The following is an 18030-nucleotide window of genomic DNA, read 5'->3' as shown; positions in this document are numbered from 1 at the left end:
ACAGGTTTATCACTCTTTCAAAGTAAGCACAGAGTTTAATATGTCCCTACATCCCTATGGAAGTTATTTTCAAAATTTGTCCCTTAACCCAATCACCTGGAATGTAAACTTTTGGTTACAGGGGACATAACGGAAGGGTTTTTTTTTTTTTTTTTTAGATTTGGAGAGAGAGCTAGCACAGGCAGGCAGAGCGGCAGGCAGAGGCAGAGGGAGAAGCAGGTTCCCTGCCAAACAAGGAGCCTGATGTGGGACTCCATCCCAGGACTCTGGGATCCTGACCTGAGCTGAAGGCGGCTGCTTAACAAACTGAGCCACCCAGGCGTCCCACGGAAGGGGTATTTTTGTGTGTGTCTGTGTGTTTTGAGAATGGGTGGGTTTGTTTTTTGATCTTCTGAATGGGAGCAAATGTTTCCACCATGAAGAAAGCAAATGGCTACAGGTTTAATACACATGCGCTGTGAAGAACAAATATTTCTGGGGAAAGGAAAGGAAACATGCTTTATTATAGCATATAAATTTCCCTGGCTTAAGAATACTGAGAAATGCAGGGAAAATTTGATTTCCCACAACTAATTAAAATAATGGAATGAATACACACACACACACACACACACGCGCGCGCGTATGTATGTATGTATGTATGTATATGTAAATAATTTGTGTTAACAGTAATCCGTGATCAAAATAGCTGGAGTAGCTATTTTGGTATTATATAACATAATTTCAGAGCAAAAAAATTGTATTAATAATATAGAGAGTCATTTCCTAACTATAAAGGGATCATTTCATCTAGAAGACATCATAATATTAAACATTTAAAGATATAACAGATTATCCTCAAAATGCACAAAGCAACAACTGTTAGAACTGGAGGGAGGAAATAGATGAAACTCTGATTATAGTCAGATTTCAACACTATATCAATAACTGACAGAAATAATAAACAGAAAATTAAGATACGGAAGATTTGAACCACGCTTTCAATGAACCTAATTTAATCGGGCTTTGTGCAGACATTCCCTGAAATAGAATACACAATCTTTTTAAGTGGGCAAAGGACATTTATCAGGACAGACCATATGTTAGGCCACTAGCAAAGACTCAGTAATATCAAAGCATTCAAATCATACAAATTAATTCTCTAAGCAAAACAAGGACTAGTAATAAAATTGATAATGGAAAGATCTCTGGAACTACTCAAATATTTGGAAACAACACATTTCTAAATAGACATGGGTCAAAAAGAAATTAAAATTAAAAGGAACTTTGTACTGAATGAAAATGAAAACAATGTAGCAAAATGTGTAAGATTATCAGCTGCAGCTGAATAGCACCACATGTCCGTATTGGCAGAAAATTCCTTAAAAGAGACAAACCAGCAAAGCTCACTCAAGAAGAGATAGGTAGCTTGAGTAACCTTAAATTTGTTAAAATTTATTTTATAGTTAAAATCTTGCTCAAAATGACAAATCAAGACACAGATTGGAATTTCCTCCCATTTTTAAGGGTGAATTATCTGTACTCCTAGCTAAGAACAAAAATCTCTGCTAATGCACTAGAGACCCCCTTTTTAATACATCAAGGGAAACTTGTCACTAAAATTCTGTGTTTTATGCATCATAAATGCTCCTATTTTACTAGGTCATTCTTCACAGCACACAGATATACTACTGTTTATCTCTATTTTTTTTTTAAGATTTATTTATTTATTTTAGGGGGCAGGGGTAGACAGAGGAGAGGGAGAATCCCAAGCAGACACCCTGCTGAAGCCAGAGCCTGATGGTGGCTCCATCCAGGACCCTGAGATCAGGATCTCAGCTGAAATAGTGTCAGATGCTTAACCTTAAGCCACTTAGGTGCCCCTGTTTGTTTCTACTTTAAATAAAAATCTTCACATCTTTTTCTCTTGGCGGCCCACTGCTTTCCTTCCCTTCACAGAAAACCTTGAAAACGTCTGTACCAGTGCTGTACAGTAGAACTTTATGAGATGACGGAAATTAAGGAATTAGATTCCATTTCATTTCTATAGACTGAACAGAAAAAAAGGTTGATCATATCAAACATCAGTCATAACATGGCATAACCTGAATATTTTTAACATGTTGGTAGCTATGTAAATCCATACAATGCTTTGGAGAAAGTGAAGAGTAACATATAGCAGATGTGCTGCTTTCCTTGGCTTCGCCATTAGAGTGTAAGTAAGCCTGGCTCTCAGCTGCCGACATCTCCACGTTTTTATTTGAGAGTCTTTTCTCTGCTCACACTTACCCCCAGGCATGCATAGCGTGCCACCAAAAGTGCTAGAGAATTCAGGGCTCTAGGAGAAGCCCTCAACAAGCTCCCTCACACTTACTGGATCGCTCTGAGATCCAACCACATTCTATACCAGTTATCATAGCTTCTCAGCAGAATTAAGCACCAGTTGCCTACGATGGTCAGCTTGCTTAAAAATTCATCTTTTACTGGCTGCTTTCTTATTTCCATTCTTTCTGAGTCATTTCCCAGATAAACTACTTGCAATGGATTCCTTGTCTCACAGTCTGCTTTTTAGGAAAACCAATTATGATAGACTTTTTCAAGTAAATATGATGATGTGGATATCCACGAAATCAGCAAATATACCCCTAGGAATTTGCCTTAGAAGAGCTACTGCTATGTGCAACAGGAAACATCCACAAAAAATGTCCATAGTACCCCTCTTTGTATTAGCAAACAACTACAGACAAAGGATAAAGAATTAGTATCTTCACACAATGTAATACTAGCTACCAGTAAAAATTAACAACTATAAATATAAACACAAGGAAGTAAAAATCTCAAAATGTTCAGAGGAAAAAAAAGCATTTTAAAGATTAAATGCATTATGATTCTTTCTATAAGGTGAAAAACATGCAGATATAAAAAGTGTATAGGAATACTAACATGTGATAATATTAAATATTACTGTATATAGTAATACAATAAGGAAAAATAAAGAATGAAATATGTGAAATTTAGGATAATGGCTACTTTTGAGGAAGGAGGGAAGTGGATTGGAATAAGGCATAAAGTATCTTCAAAGATGAAGATAATAATCTTTAAAATTAAACTGGACTTTATCATCAGAAAGGTAGTTTCTCCACACAAAATCTGTTCCATATATACTGAAAAGTTATATATTTAGTCCTATATTATGTAGGATCAATGAAAAATGAGTTTTCTATGAATGTTGGCAAATGTTTTGATGTCAGTTCTACATAACAGGAAGATTTTCTCATTTAATTATAAATGAAAGGTAAATAATTGCATCTGAGTTTGGGCCTGACATCTGGAATTACAGTTGACTCTTGAACAACATGGGTTGGAGCTGCATGGGTCCACTTATAAGCAGCTTTTTTTTTTTTTATAAATACAGTACAGTACAATACCATAAATGTATTTTCTCTTCCTTATGATTTTCTTAATAACAGTCTCTTTTGTTAGCTTATTTTATTGTAAGAATACAGCATATGATACAGATAACATTCAAAATATGTTAATTGGCTCTGTTATCAGTAAGGCTTCCAGGCAATAGTGCACTATTAGTAGTTAATTTAAGCCTTTTGGGAGTCAAAAGTTATATGTGAATTTCCAACTGTGCAAGGGTTGATACCTCTAACCCCCAAACTGTTCAAGAGTCAACTATATTTACATTTTCACAACAGCATGATGAGTATTGACTCAGGCGTTCACACATGGAAAATATTCCCCAGAAACATACTTTAACTGAATATTATACAAAATGTAAAGTTGCTGAAAGACTACACAATTTATCAAGCACAGAGAGACTTAATTAAATGAACCCTGGCCAAGAACTTCACGGACTAAGAAAAAGGATCACAGTGCCATGTAGCTAAGAGACTGCTATGCTACTTTTCCCTACTGCTGTGGAAAGGAGATGGTGTTTTTCCTGCTTCTTAGTTTGCCCTTACCATACTTCATGTGTTTTGCTGATTTTCAAGTCATCTTCAACTATAAAATTAAACAAAACAAAACAAAATTCCTTTACTCCTAAATTTTTGGTTGCTATGAAACTTAAACAATAGATCCTAAATGTTTTGTAAATAGTAAAACATTCTACATACAACCAAAGCATTTTGAGGAATATTTTGTTGATCCTTGTTGGGAGTAATGTGAAAGGATGTTTGTCTTCTCTAGGCTTAATGCTCTACCAATGGAGAAATTAATAGAAAAAGATTTCTCACCCTTACAAGTAAAAAGTGTTTTTTCTTAAGTGTTTCAATCTGACATTTTAAACTCAACACCTCAAAAACAGAATATTGGGGGGTAGGGAGAGGGTGTAGGGTTATGGACATTGGGGAGGATATGTGCTATGGTGAGTGCTGTGAAGTGTGTAGGCCTGGCAGTTCACAGACCTGTACCCCTGGGGCTAATAATACATTATATGTTTATTTTAAAAATTTTAAAAAACCAGAATATTGTATTTGCTGATGGGTGCTGCAATTGAAAATTTGGTCATACAGCATTCTCGCGAGATGCCTTACATCACCCATCACACCTCTTTTCTAATTTCATTTTGTCAAAATATGGTAAACTTCATATTTGAGTTACCTTTCCATCCTAAGCCCAGGGAGAGGCACATGACATGAACTAGTGAAATGGACTATTTTTCCTAATATTCCTTTTATAGAGCCAAATAATTCAAGAATTGGAGGAAGTAGTTGGGAAATTAATAGTCATCTAAATTCCTCAAGATACCGGTGTTCTTCTGCCAAATCTGCTCCAGTTGGTCTTATACTTTTCATCCATTCTCTGAAGTTCCACACTGACAACTTAAGTTTTAAAAGAATAGTTTTTTTTAAATGAACATATCGAAAATTACTTTAGATGGTAACTTTATTTATTTTATAATTGAATTTTTTTTCTTTTCACTATATTTAGATAAAATTGACATATAATATCATTATGTAAGGTCTTCAAGTTGACAATTTGATATATGCATCAATTGTGAAATTGTACCACAATATGATTCTACCTTCATCACCTAACATAAGGTGATAATACCTTCATCACCTAACATAATTAAAATTAGGTATATGTGTACATTTAAAATTTACCCTCTTAGCAGCTTTCAGGTATTTGAAAGTAGTTAACTGTACTAAAGTCACCAGGCCATACATTGGATCCCTATAATTTATCCATCTTATAAATGGAAATGTGCACATTTTGACCAACATCACCCCATTTCTGCCAACACCAGCCTCTGGGAACCACCATTTTACTCAGTTTCTGTTAGAAAAACAAACAAACAAACAAACAAACAAACAAACAAAAAACCCATATAAGTGAGATGATCTAATACTTCTCTGTTTTCTGTCTTATTTCACTTAGCAAAATGCCTTTAATTTCCATTGATAGTGATGCAAATGGCAGGACTTCTTTCTTTTTAATGGCTGAATAATATTCTTTTGTATATGTATACCACATCTTCTTTATCCATTCATCCATAGAAGACACTTAGGTTGTTTCTGTGCCTTGACTACTATGATTATTCTGCAATTAACATGAGGGCAAATATCTCTTCAAAATTCTGCTGTCATTTCCTTTGGATATATAACCAGAAATGGAATTGATGTATCAGGTAATAGTTCTATTTTTATTTTTTGAGGAACCTCTCTATTGTTTCCCATAGTGGCTGAACAATTTGTATCCCCACTAACAGTGCACAAGTTTCACTTTTCTTCACATCCTCATCTAACTTATCTTGTGTCTTTTTGATGATAGCTCTTCTAACAAGTGTGAGGTGATAGTTCATTGTGGCTTTGATTTGCATCTCCCTGATGATTGGTGATATTGAGTATCTTTTCATGTACTTATAGAACATTTATATATCTTCTCTGGAAAAAAAATTCTATTCAAGTAATCTTCCCATTTTTAATTGGATTGCTTTATTTTCTGCTATTGAGTTATATGAATTCCTTATATATTTTGACTACATGATTTGGAAATATTTTCTCCCATTACATAAGTTGCCATTTCATTTTGCTGTGTAGAAGATTTTTATTAGATATATCATTATTTTCCTCATCTTCAACTTTTTAAAAGAATTTATGAAGAAATATGTTAATTCTTTACAATTTTGGTACAATTCACCAATGAAAAACCATCTGGTCTTGGACTTTACTTTGTTTGAAGGTTTTTTATTCTAATTTAATCTCCTTAATCATTTTGGCCTGTGTGCACATTTTCAATTTCTTCATGAGTCTGTCTTGGTAAGTTGTAGCTTTCTATAAACTTACTCATTTCTTGTAGGTTTTCCAACTTATTGGCATTTAGTTGTTCAGAGTAGTCTCTTATGATTTGTATTTTTGTTACTTGTAATATTTCTTTTATTTCTGATTTTTTGTTCTGACTCTTCACTTTTTCTTTGTTAGCTACAGGTTGGTCAATTTTGTTTATCTTTTAAAAAAAAACAGCTCTAAGCTTCATCTGTCTGTTCTATTTTTTTCTTTCTGGTCTCTATTTTATTTATTTTTCTTCCAATCTTTGTTATTTCCTTTCTTCTGCTAAACTTCAGATTAGTTTGTCCTTTTCTCTAGTTCCTTGAGATTTTTTTTTTCTTAATGTAGGTGTTTATTGCTGTGAACTTTCCTATTAGAATACTTTTGTAAATTCCACAGATTTTGGTATGTTGTGTTTCTACTCATTTGTTTCAAGATATGTTCTGATTTCTCTTTTGCTTTCTTTTTAGACCCCTTCGTTGGTCAGGAGTGTATTTAATTTTCACATATTTAAGATTTTTTCATGTTTCCTCCTGTTAATTGATTTCTACTTAATGTCATTATGGTCAGAAAAGATACTTGTTATGATTTCAATTTTCTTAAATTTGCTAAGACGTGATTTGTGACCTAACATATGATGTATCTTGGAGAAGTTCCATGTGTGCTTGAGAAAAATATTTGTTTTGTTTCTTTGGGATGTAATATTTTATATATGCCTATTAGGTCCCTTTTGGTCTAAAGTATAGTTCATAGCAGTGTCTAGCTGGCTCAGTCAGTAGAGATGTGACCCTTGGTCTCAGGGTTGTGAGTGCAAGTCCCATATTGGGCACACTGCTTATTAAAAAAAATAATAAAATATAATCCAAGTCCTTATCTCCTTATTGGTTTTCTGCCCAGATGATTTATCCATTGTTGAAAGTGGAGTATTGAAACACCCTACTATTATTGTATTTTCTATTTTTCCCTTCAGATCTCTGAGTATTTCTGTAATATAGTTAGGTGTTCAAATGTTGGGTGCATATATATGTTTATGGTTGTCATGTCATCTTGGCAAATTGACCCTTTTATTATTATAATGCCTTATCTCTTGTGACAGCTTTTGAGTTAGAAGCTATTTTGTCTGATATAAATACAGCTATCCCGTTCTCTTTTGATTTTCACTTGCAATGGAATGTCTTTTTCCATTCATGTTGAGCGGACATGTGTCCTTAGTTGAAGGGAGTTTTCTGCAGGTTGCCCATAGTTGGGTCTTTTTTTTTTTTTTTAAATCCATTCACCCATTCTATGTCTTTGATTGGGTAATTTAATCATTCATATGTAGAGCAACTAATTGATGGGTAAGGACTTACTAGTGCCGTCTTATTGTTTTTCAGCTGTTTTGTAGTTCCCTTGTTCCTTTCTTCCTCTCTTTTCCTTTGTGAACTGATGATTTTCCATAGCAGTATGATTTTCATTCCCTTCTCTTTGTCATCTGTGTATCTACTGCAAGTTTTTGCTTTGTGGTTACCATCAAGTGTAAAGAGTAATTTTAAGTGATTAATAACATAACAATGAACACAAATTGGAGCAATGAAAGAAAAGATTGTCTAAAAATGATGAAAACAACTTGAAACATAACTGAAGATACAGAAAAACAAGTAAACCACTTGTGTTGATTATGATTTTGAATGTTGCAGTATCCTCATTTTTGGAGTTTGTTTAAAAGGTCATAGAGAGCAATGTAAGAGCCTCAATTTTGGATTTTAAATAGATACTCTATACATGCAATTTTCAAAGTGTTTGCTACATATTTTTCCCCCCTGGAGAAATTTATCTAAAAAAATTCTTTTCATCTGGAATACTTAAGAAACATTAAAGTTCACACTGACATAACTAATAAGCCACTCACTACTAATACAAATCTATTGCTTGGACAGTCGGGATATCAGATAGTATGAAATTGTTTTATGGGGAATTTCTCTTACTAAAGATGAAAGTATATGTAGCATTTCTAAAATTATTTATGAAAAATGAATTTATGCATCACTTTGTGTCTGCCAACATTTCTTTCTAGCTTTAACAACCAAAGTGCAGTCAAAATGACCCCAAAACACCCAGAAAATGTTCATTAAAATTGATTTTTCCATCCAGTTACATTGCTAGTGAAAATGTATGAAATACATATATTTTTATTTAGAGGGCCAGTTTTCTTTTCTTATAATGGAGTGTCCTTAATAATGTATTTTTTAACAAGACAATGTCTCTAAAATTGGACAAGGCAAGAAGTCCTGATTTTTCACAGAAATTGAGCAAAAATATTTTGCTCAGATAAAGAGAAATGTAGGAAGTTTCTGCTTGTGAGTTCTAATCTTTCAAAAGATGTGGAGTATCTTTCTATATTGAATAATTGCCTGCTTCTCTTTACTTTAAAGAGAGCCAAAAGTAAAGGTAGTTAGATGGTAAACAATGGTAGTAGAAGGAAAGAGGGAGACTGAATGACACTCCATTTGCCATCACATGGAAGATGAAATACTATGGAGAAGGAAGGGCAAGAAAGGAAATAGCAATGGAAATTAACTCAACCTATGTAATTCACATATAGGAATAATAATTTCATATTCTTTTCTTTTTTTTTTTTTTAGTTTTTACTTATTTATTTGAGAATGAGAGAGAGTGAGAGAGAGAGAGAACATGTGCAGGGTGAGGGGCAGAAGGAGAAGCAGATCCCCTGTTGAGCAGGGAGCCCAATGTGGGCCTTAATCCTGGGGCTCCAGGATCATGGATCATGACTTGAGCTAAAGGCAGACACTGAACCGACTGAGCCACCCAGGCACCCCAGTAATTTCATATTCTTAAAACTATGTGAACTCAGAAAGAGGCAGGTTTTATAATTCACATTTTAGTTGTGACACCCTCAGTCAGAAACATAAGGATATCATAAAATCACTAACTGCAAACTCAACTTAGCAATTTATTTATATATTCAGTGTGCGAATTCTTAGAAGTGATCCTGCTTGGAGAGACTGAGGTTCCTTCTGATTTCCAGTGCTATTTATCCACCCTGAACCAAACACAAACATTTCATAGTAACTTTACTATATAGTGTTTTGTTATATATTAAGAAATATGCACAAAAACTTGGTCCTGTTACTGGACTGAACTATTTCTGCATTTCATATAAATTGGTTCTCATGGAGGAGATATGGAGAAGCTGCCTGACTAAAATGGACTATAAGTGAGGGCTGCATTCCAGTAAGAAGGGAAGCTGAGAAAGCACTAAGAATAGGAAGTCTTCATTTAGCAACAGAATTTGATGTACATAATAATAGTTTTCAAGAAAACAAATTGCTAAAGCAGCTGTCCCCAGCATTATAAAAGAGTAACTTCCAACTGATCTATCAGTTACAGAAGACAACATTATGCCAGGATTGTTGTTTTTGTTTTTGTTTTGTTTTGTTTCCAATTTTAATTTTATTATTTTACTTACACCCACAATTGTATTTGCCCCAGGACAGTCTGTTGCAAAACTGAAAATAGTGAGGTGATGCTATAGTTCACCAGCATCTTCAGCTTCATTCTATAGAATGCTTCTTTAGAGTTTTATCCCCTGGCCATTTGTTTTGGCAAAAGACTTCAAGATTGTGTATCAGCTGCAGATCACAATAGGAAAAGCCAACATGGTGGTTTATAGAATTAACAAGAATAGCTATCTTCCTTGACAGATTGCTCTGTTTAATTATAGCTGTTGAGGATTGAATCAGCTGCTTGAACAGGGAAAATCAGAGGGTCATTAGGATGGCCTATTAATTTTCTGTCATGAGTAGCAGCTTACCTATGATCTGCACATGCAGTATAGCAGAATGCTTGCCAAGTCACTGGCCCTGGAAACCCCTATGGCAATTTTTAAAATCCCTGTGGTAACAAAAGGGATAAGAAAACTGGTGATTTAGGATGCAAACGGATGGTAAAATTTATCAGATAGATAATTTTCTGTTTCAAAATTGATTTGAAATATTTTTTAGAAAATCAATTCAATATGTCACCTTCTTCTGGCAAAAACCATTACTTATTCCTGCATGTAACAAATAAAGAACACATTATATTCATTCCTTGGCTCTTTTTTTTTTTCCATTGGAAGAAGAGACTTCTTTTATAATATTAAAATAAGCGTTCTCTGAAAACAAACAAACAAAAATCCCTCTACTCTCTGCCATTCAGGTGGGACCAGAAAAATAAAAAACAAAAACTTGAAGTATTTATTGCATGTGAGGAAAATCACTGGAACTGGAGCTGATATGATATTTATTTGGTGGCAATGTAGACTCTTAAGGAATGGCCTATGAAAACAAAGCAACAACCAATTCATACAATCTTTAAAAGCATCCTCCAATTCATCCGTAAGTACCGTAGTAATCTATAAGAATATACCTCAGGACCACTCAGCACCCTCAGAATGCTATAAATATTTCCAAGTCCTACATACCAATATGAGAAAGGAACTGGAACTGAACCTGACAATTTATGACTAACACACGTTGTCTTGGAAGTTCTGAGATCTTGAAACTCCCAGGACACACAATTCTTAGTAGCAGCAAGGATCAGTTTTATGCAGATTGCTCTCAGGACATACATCTCTCTTCACAGTAGTCAAGATTGGATAATTAACTTTACTAGAATCTGGAATTGAGACAGGAGGTGTATATCAACTTAAGAGGACTTTCTAATCTATGTGTCTGACTATAGAAAAGAGAATGCAATCCCTATAATTAATCCCTGTGTGTCTCAGGAATACAAGAGCATTTAAATACCAACATAGTAGAGTAAAAGAAGAAATCAAAAACAATGGCACCACTGTAGTGGTTTCATTATAGCCAGTGCATGAACAAAAGGCAGAGCTAAAAAGTGATCTAGGTTCCCAAAATTTAATCTGTGAATTAAGCACTACCACATTCTCTAATAAAATAATACCAAATATAGTTAAGGCTTTTTAAAGTATAATACATATTTTTATTATAACTGAACTGATCATGCATAAAACAATCTCAAGGAAACTTTCCACACCTTTCTTTTAAAAATGGATTTAACTTATTATTTATATCCCAAATATAAATGATGAATTCATCCTTATTTAAAATATCTCTATAGTGAATTTTAATTATATTGCTTCCTTTTTTTCTTTTTATAGAGTCACACTGAAAATTATTTATCTTCAAAAGTGGGTTAACCCTCTATGAACTGAAAGTAACAAAAAACCAAACACATCAATTTTAAACACATCTGCTTGAAGAAGTATAGATGTTGAACATAGATATTTATACATGTGCTTATTTACTTATGCAACTCCATGCTGGGAAGCTACAGGCATCCCTCATTTTATTGTGCTTTGCAGATACTGAATTTTTTACGAGTTGAAGTTTTATAGCAACCCTGATCTGAATAAGTCTATCAGTGCCATTTTTCCAAGCATCATTTGCACACTTTGTGTCTCTGAATCACATTTTGGTAATACTTGCAACATTTCAACTTCTTTCCATTGTTATTATATTTACTATGGTGATCTGTAATTAGTGATCTTTGATGTTACTATTGTAATTGCATCACAAACCTCACCTATATAAGACAGAACATTTAGTTGATAAATGCTTTGTGTTTTGAGTGTTCCACTGACCAGCTGTTCCCCATTTCTCTCCCTCTCCTCACGCCTTCCTATTCCATGAGACATATTGACCTAATGTTGAAATAAGGCCAATTAATAACCCCACTACGGACCCTAAGTAAAAAGAGAGGTCACACATCTCTCACATTAAATAAAAAACCAGAGATAATTAAGCTTAGTGAGGAAGGAATTTCAAAAGCTAAGATAGGCTGAAGCTGAGACTCTGGTGCCAAACAGTTAATCAAGATGTAAATGCAAAAGAAAAGTTCTTTAAGAAAATTAAAAGAGCTACTTGGGTTAACACATGAATGATAAGAAAGCAAAACAGCCTAATTGTTGATATGGGGAAAGTTTTAGTGGTCTGGACATAAGATTAAACCAGCCACAACATTCCCTTAAACCAAAATCTAATCCAGAACATCGCCTTTTTCTTCAATCCTGTGAAGGCTGAGACAGCTGAGGAAGCTTCAAAAGAAGTCTGAAGCTACCAGACATTTGGGCATGAGCTTTAAGGAAAGAAAATTCCTCCATAACATAAAAGTAAAGGTGAAGCAGCAAGTGCTGATGGATAAGCTGCAGCAAATTTTCCAGAAGACCTACCTAAGATAATCAATGAAGGTGGCTACACTCAACAATAGATATTTAAGGTAAATGAAATAGCCTTCTTTTGAGGAAGATGTCATCTAAAACTTTCATAGCTAGAGAGGAAAAGTCAGTGCCTGGTTTCAAAGCCCCACAGGTCAGACTGACTCTCTTGTTTAGGGGGTAATGCAGATGATGACTTAAAGTTAAAGCCAATGTTCATTTACCTTTCTGAAAATCTTAGGGCTCTTAGAATTATGCTTAATTAGATGTTTTGGATGACAGAAATCAGATATGATTAGAAAAAATGATCTTTCAAAACATTAATGCTCATTGACAACGTCACCCAAAAGCTCTGATGCCAATATACACTGAGATTAGTTTTGTTTTTTTTGACTAACATAACATTCATTCTGAAGCCTATGGATCAAGAAGTAATTTCAACTTTTAAGTCATATTATTTAAGAAATACATTTGTAAGGTGTAGCTGCCATTGATAGTGATTCTTCTGATGATCTGAGCAGAGGGATCAGAAACTTTCTGGAAAGACTTCATCATTCTACATGCCATTAAGAACATTTGTGATTATGGGAAGAGGTCAAATATCAATATTAAAAAAAAAATTGGAAAAAGTTGATGCTAGCCTTCACAGTAGACTTTCAGGGGTTCAAGACTTCAGTGGAGGAAGTCACTGCAGATGTGGTAGAAATAGCAAGAGAAATAGAATTAGAAGAGGGGCCTGAAGACATAACTGAATTGTGGCAGTCTCTTGATAAAAATTGAGCTGATGAGGAGTTGCTTCTTATAACCGAGCAAAGAAAGGGGTTTCTTCAGATGGAATCTACTCCTAGTGAAGGTCCTATGAAGATTATTGAGATGACAACAAGTGATTTAGAATATAACATAAAGCTATTGATAAAACAGTGTCAGGGTTTCAAAGGATTGACTCCAGTTTTGAAAAAAGTTTTACTGTGGGTAAAATGCTATCAAACAGCTTTGCGTGCTACAGAAAAATCACTCATGAAAAGAAGAGTCAATGGATGCAGCAAACTTTGCTCCTGCCTTTTTTGAAGAAATTGTCACAATCATCTCAACCTTCAGCAACCACCACACTGATCGGTCAGCAGCCATCAACATTGAAGCAAAACGCTCCTCAGCAAAAAGATTACAACTGGCTGAAAGCTCCAAAAATAGTTATCATTTTTTCAGCAAAAAATCATTTTTCAAGTATGGATATCACTTTTTTTTTTTTAGATTTTATTGATTTATTTGAGAGACAGAGATCACAAGTAGGCAGAGAGCAGGCAGAGAGAGAGGAAGGGAAGCAGGCTCCCTGTTGAGCATAGAGTCCAACACAGGGCTTGATCCCAGGCCCTGGGATCATGACCTAAACCAAAGGCGGAGGCTTGAACACACTGAGCCACCTAGGTGCCGCTGGACATTGCTTTTTAAAACATAGGGCTATTGCACACTTAATAGACTACAGTATAGTATATTCACTGGAAACCAAAAGAATTGATTTAATTTGTTCTATTAAGATACTCACTTATTTTGCAGTGGCCTGTAACTGAACCCTCAGTATCTCTGAGGTATGCCTGTACAATATTTGTCTAAGACATTAATGAGGAGAATGCTCTCTGAGAGATACTAATGAGGATGTACATCATTCAAGCCATAAATCAAATCTTAAATGGCATCTGGAACACAATGAAAAACAATCAGAAGTATTTAGCTAAAAGATCTCCATGACTCCATGAAGCAAATTGTCATGTCAGAGGAAATAAGACCTGATATTATGGGTGATTGGAATTCACCTCTGCAATTAGCTTCTATGCCTTTCCTAAGACTGTGCAAACAAACAATGCCATAAAAGTGCACTGATAATGGAGCAGAAAGGAAAAAAAAAATAAGTTACCCGATGAATATATACATTTAAAGCAGCTCAAATCTTAGATAACTTTATTAGACTACTGGTGCTTTTTGAATAGCATTTCTTTTATATTTTTAATTTAATAATTAAATGAAACACTTGTACACTTACATATTTGCAAAGTAGATAGTTGGAAATGAGAAAACAAGTGCTCCAATGGTACAGTTAATGTTCCTTTCTCCATATCTGAAAGAGAATAGGACGGTTTAAATACTGTTTCTCCCAATTAGATTTTTAAATAGGTAAAAAAATGGATTTCTTAGGCTTTTTTTTAACCATGACCCTTGAAAACCCCTTCAGCTAATTCCCTATGAGCTTTTTTATGAACAGCCCATTTGTTTGAGGAGTGTTTTGTATAAAATGGTTTAAATTACTTCATATAATTTGTGTTTTTAAATCTTTATCAGAGGATTATCTTTATTGATTGATTTTTTAAAAAATGGACTTTAATTTTGATTTCACAGCAAAATGGAGTGGATAATACAGAAAATTCCCAAACACTTCCTTTTCTCACACAGACACAGCTTCCCCAATTGTCAACATCCCACACCAGAGTGGTGCATTTGTTACAGTTGATGAACCCACAGTGACAAATTGTTATCACTCAAAGACCTTAATTTACATCAGGATTCACTCTTAGCATTGTACATTCTATGGGTTCAGGCAAGTGTATAATGATATGTCTTCCCCACTACAGTGGCATACCCATTAGTTTCCCTGCTCTAAACTCCCCTGTGCTCCGCCCATTTATCCTTCCCTTCTCCCAAACCCTGGCAACTATTGATCTTTTTAGTAGTTTCCATAGTCTTCATAATTTTGCCTTTTCCAGGATGTCATGTCATGTCATCAGAATTTTGCAGTATGAAGCATTTACAGATTGGCTTCATTCACTTAATTAATGTGCATTTAAGCTTCCTCCATGTCTTTTCACATCATGATAGCTCATTGCTTTTTAGTGCTCAATGATGTTCCACTGATGTATCATAGTTTATTTATCCATTTCACCCACAAAAAGACATTTTAGCTGCTTCCAATATTTGACAATTTTTACTTTTTAAGATTTTAATTATTTATTTGAGAGAGCGTCAGAGCAAGCATGAGTGGCAAGAGGGGAACAGAGGGAAAGGAAGGAGCAGACTCCCTGCTGAACTGGGAGCCTGATGCAGGGCTTCATCCCAGGACCCTGAGACCATAACCTGAGCTGAAGGCAGATGCTTAGTCAACTGAGCCACCCAGGCGTCCCAAGATTTGACAATAATTAATAACATTACTATAAACATACATGTATAGCTTCTTGTGTGGACATAAATTTTCAAATCTTTTGTGTAAATACCAAGGAAAACAATTGTTACATCATATGTTAAGTATGCTTAGTTTTGTAAGAAACCATCACACTATATTCTTAAGTGGCTGCACAATTTTGCATCCCTACAACCAATGAATGAAATTCCTGTTGCTCCTGGCCAGCATTTATTGTTGTTGATGTTCTGGATTTTACTCATTCTAAGTGTGTAGTACTATTTATTTATTGTTTTAACTTCCAATTCCCTACTGGATGATGTTAAACACCCTCTCATATGCTTATATACCATGTGTATATCTTTGGGTGACATGCCTCTTCAATCATTTGTCCATTTTTTAATCAGACTATTTGTTGAGGGTTTTTGTCTTTTTATTCTTTTTTTAAGTAGACTCTACACCCAATATAAGGCTCAATCTCACAATCTCCTAGGTCAAGAGTTGCATGTTCTACTAAATGAGCCAGTCAGGCACCCCCTTATTGTTGAGTTTTAAGAGTTCTTTGTGTATTTTGGCAAATGGTCCTTTATAAAATATGACTTTTGCAAATATTTATCTGGCAATTTGTTTTGTTTCATGAAGTAGATTTTGTCATATCTGTTTCATTTGTGACCATCATGACTCTTTCCAATCTATACTTTCAACGAGATCTTTTTTACATGAAAAAATCACATAAAAATATACCTTTGAGAATGTATTATATATTAACTTTGTGTTTGCTTTAATTTCTATGACATTTTAATATGAAATGTGTTTTTACCATAACAAGTGTTTTAAACTAGTATTCTAATACATAATTTAGCAAATAGTACTGTAGGCATCATTTGGCTTTCAAGGCAGATTTTACATCCACAACTATTAAAGGTCATTGTGGCAAATTTAGTTGAGGTTTTGAGGATAAAACAAAAATTTCACTACCTCACTACTTCTTAAAAGCTGTATTTAAATATGCAGTATAAGGGATAAAAGTGAAAATGAGGGATTAAATATGATCAAAAGTATAAGCATAACATGCCATGCAAATTGTACCCAATATTAAAATTCAATGACATCATGCTCTCCCAGATTTTTCACTACTGAACTTTGAGTACTTTCATGAATTCATATTATTCTCAACTTCAAATTGAAGTGCTCTACAGTTTAGTCCTTGGTGCTAATCTATCCTAAAGCTCCATTCACTTTCTCAATGAACTAATTCATTATCATATCATGAAATGCCATCTGTAGGCCAAAGACTACATCCATTTTTTTCCAGCTCCTACTTTACTTCCTATACTTCACTCGATACTTCAGATGACAATGCCTTTATTTCTCCAGCTTATACCACCCCCATCAATTTTCTGATTCATTGTTTTCCTCTCATACCTCATATCCAATCCATTAGGAAACTCCTGGCTCTGTCTTTAAAATACTCCATGTAGAGTGTAACAATTCCTTATCCTAGTACTATCTATCCTTCTCCAAGCCATTATCCTTACTTGTCTGGGTTACTGAAATAATCTTACTGCTCCTCCTATGTTTGCCCTTCCTTTCATACTTTCTATGAAACACAGCAGTTGAACTGATCATTTTTGAGGGGAATTCAATTTATCTCACTCTTCTGCTCAAAATACTGTATTCCTTTCACTCTGCAAAAAAGCTAAATCTCTAATAATGGCCTGTGATGGCCCCAATTACTCTCTAAATTCACATTTTAGTACTTTTCCTCTTTATCACTCTACTTCATATAACATGGCATTGTTGTTGTCCCTCTATTTAACACATCAGAAATACTCCAGCCTTAGAGGAGTCTGCACTGATTATTTCCTTTGACTGGATTTTTTTTACTCATTCACTGTGGTGTCTACTTTTCTAACTTTAAGTCTTAGTTCAAATGCTATATTTCTGATAAAGCTTCTCCTTATCACTCTTTCGAAAGTTGCAGTCTACTCCCTCTCTAGTGTTCTCAAATGCTCTCTATCCTACTCTATTTTTTCCGCTTTCTACAGCATTTATTGATGTAATACGTTTACCTAAGTAATTCCTATTTTTTTTAAATTTTTTATTTTTTATAAACATATATTTTTATCCCCAGGGGTACAGGTCTGTGAATCACCAGGTTTACACACTTCACAGCACTCACCAAAGCACATACCCTCTCCAATGTCCATAATCCCACCCCCTTCTCCCAAACCCCCTCCCCCCCAGCAACCCTCAGTTTGTTTTGTGAGATTAAGAGTCACTTATGGTTTGTCTCCCTCCCAATCCCATCTTGTTCAGTAATTCCTATTTTGTGTTATTCTTGCATTTTTACTGTCTGCCTTTTTCCATTGAAATGTAAATTC

Source organism: Mustela putorius, unplaced genomic scaffold (genome assembly GCF_011764305.1).
Source record: "Mustela putorius furo isolate JIRA1106 unplaced genomic scaffold, ASM1176430v1.1 tig00000129_pilon_pilon_pilon, whole genome shotgun sequence".
Lineage (NCBI taxonomy): Eukaryota > Metazoa > Chordata > Mammalia > Carnivora > Mustelidae > Mustela > Mustela putorius.
This window is presented reverse-complemented; position numbering follows the sequence as displayed.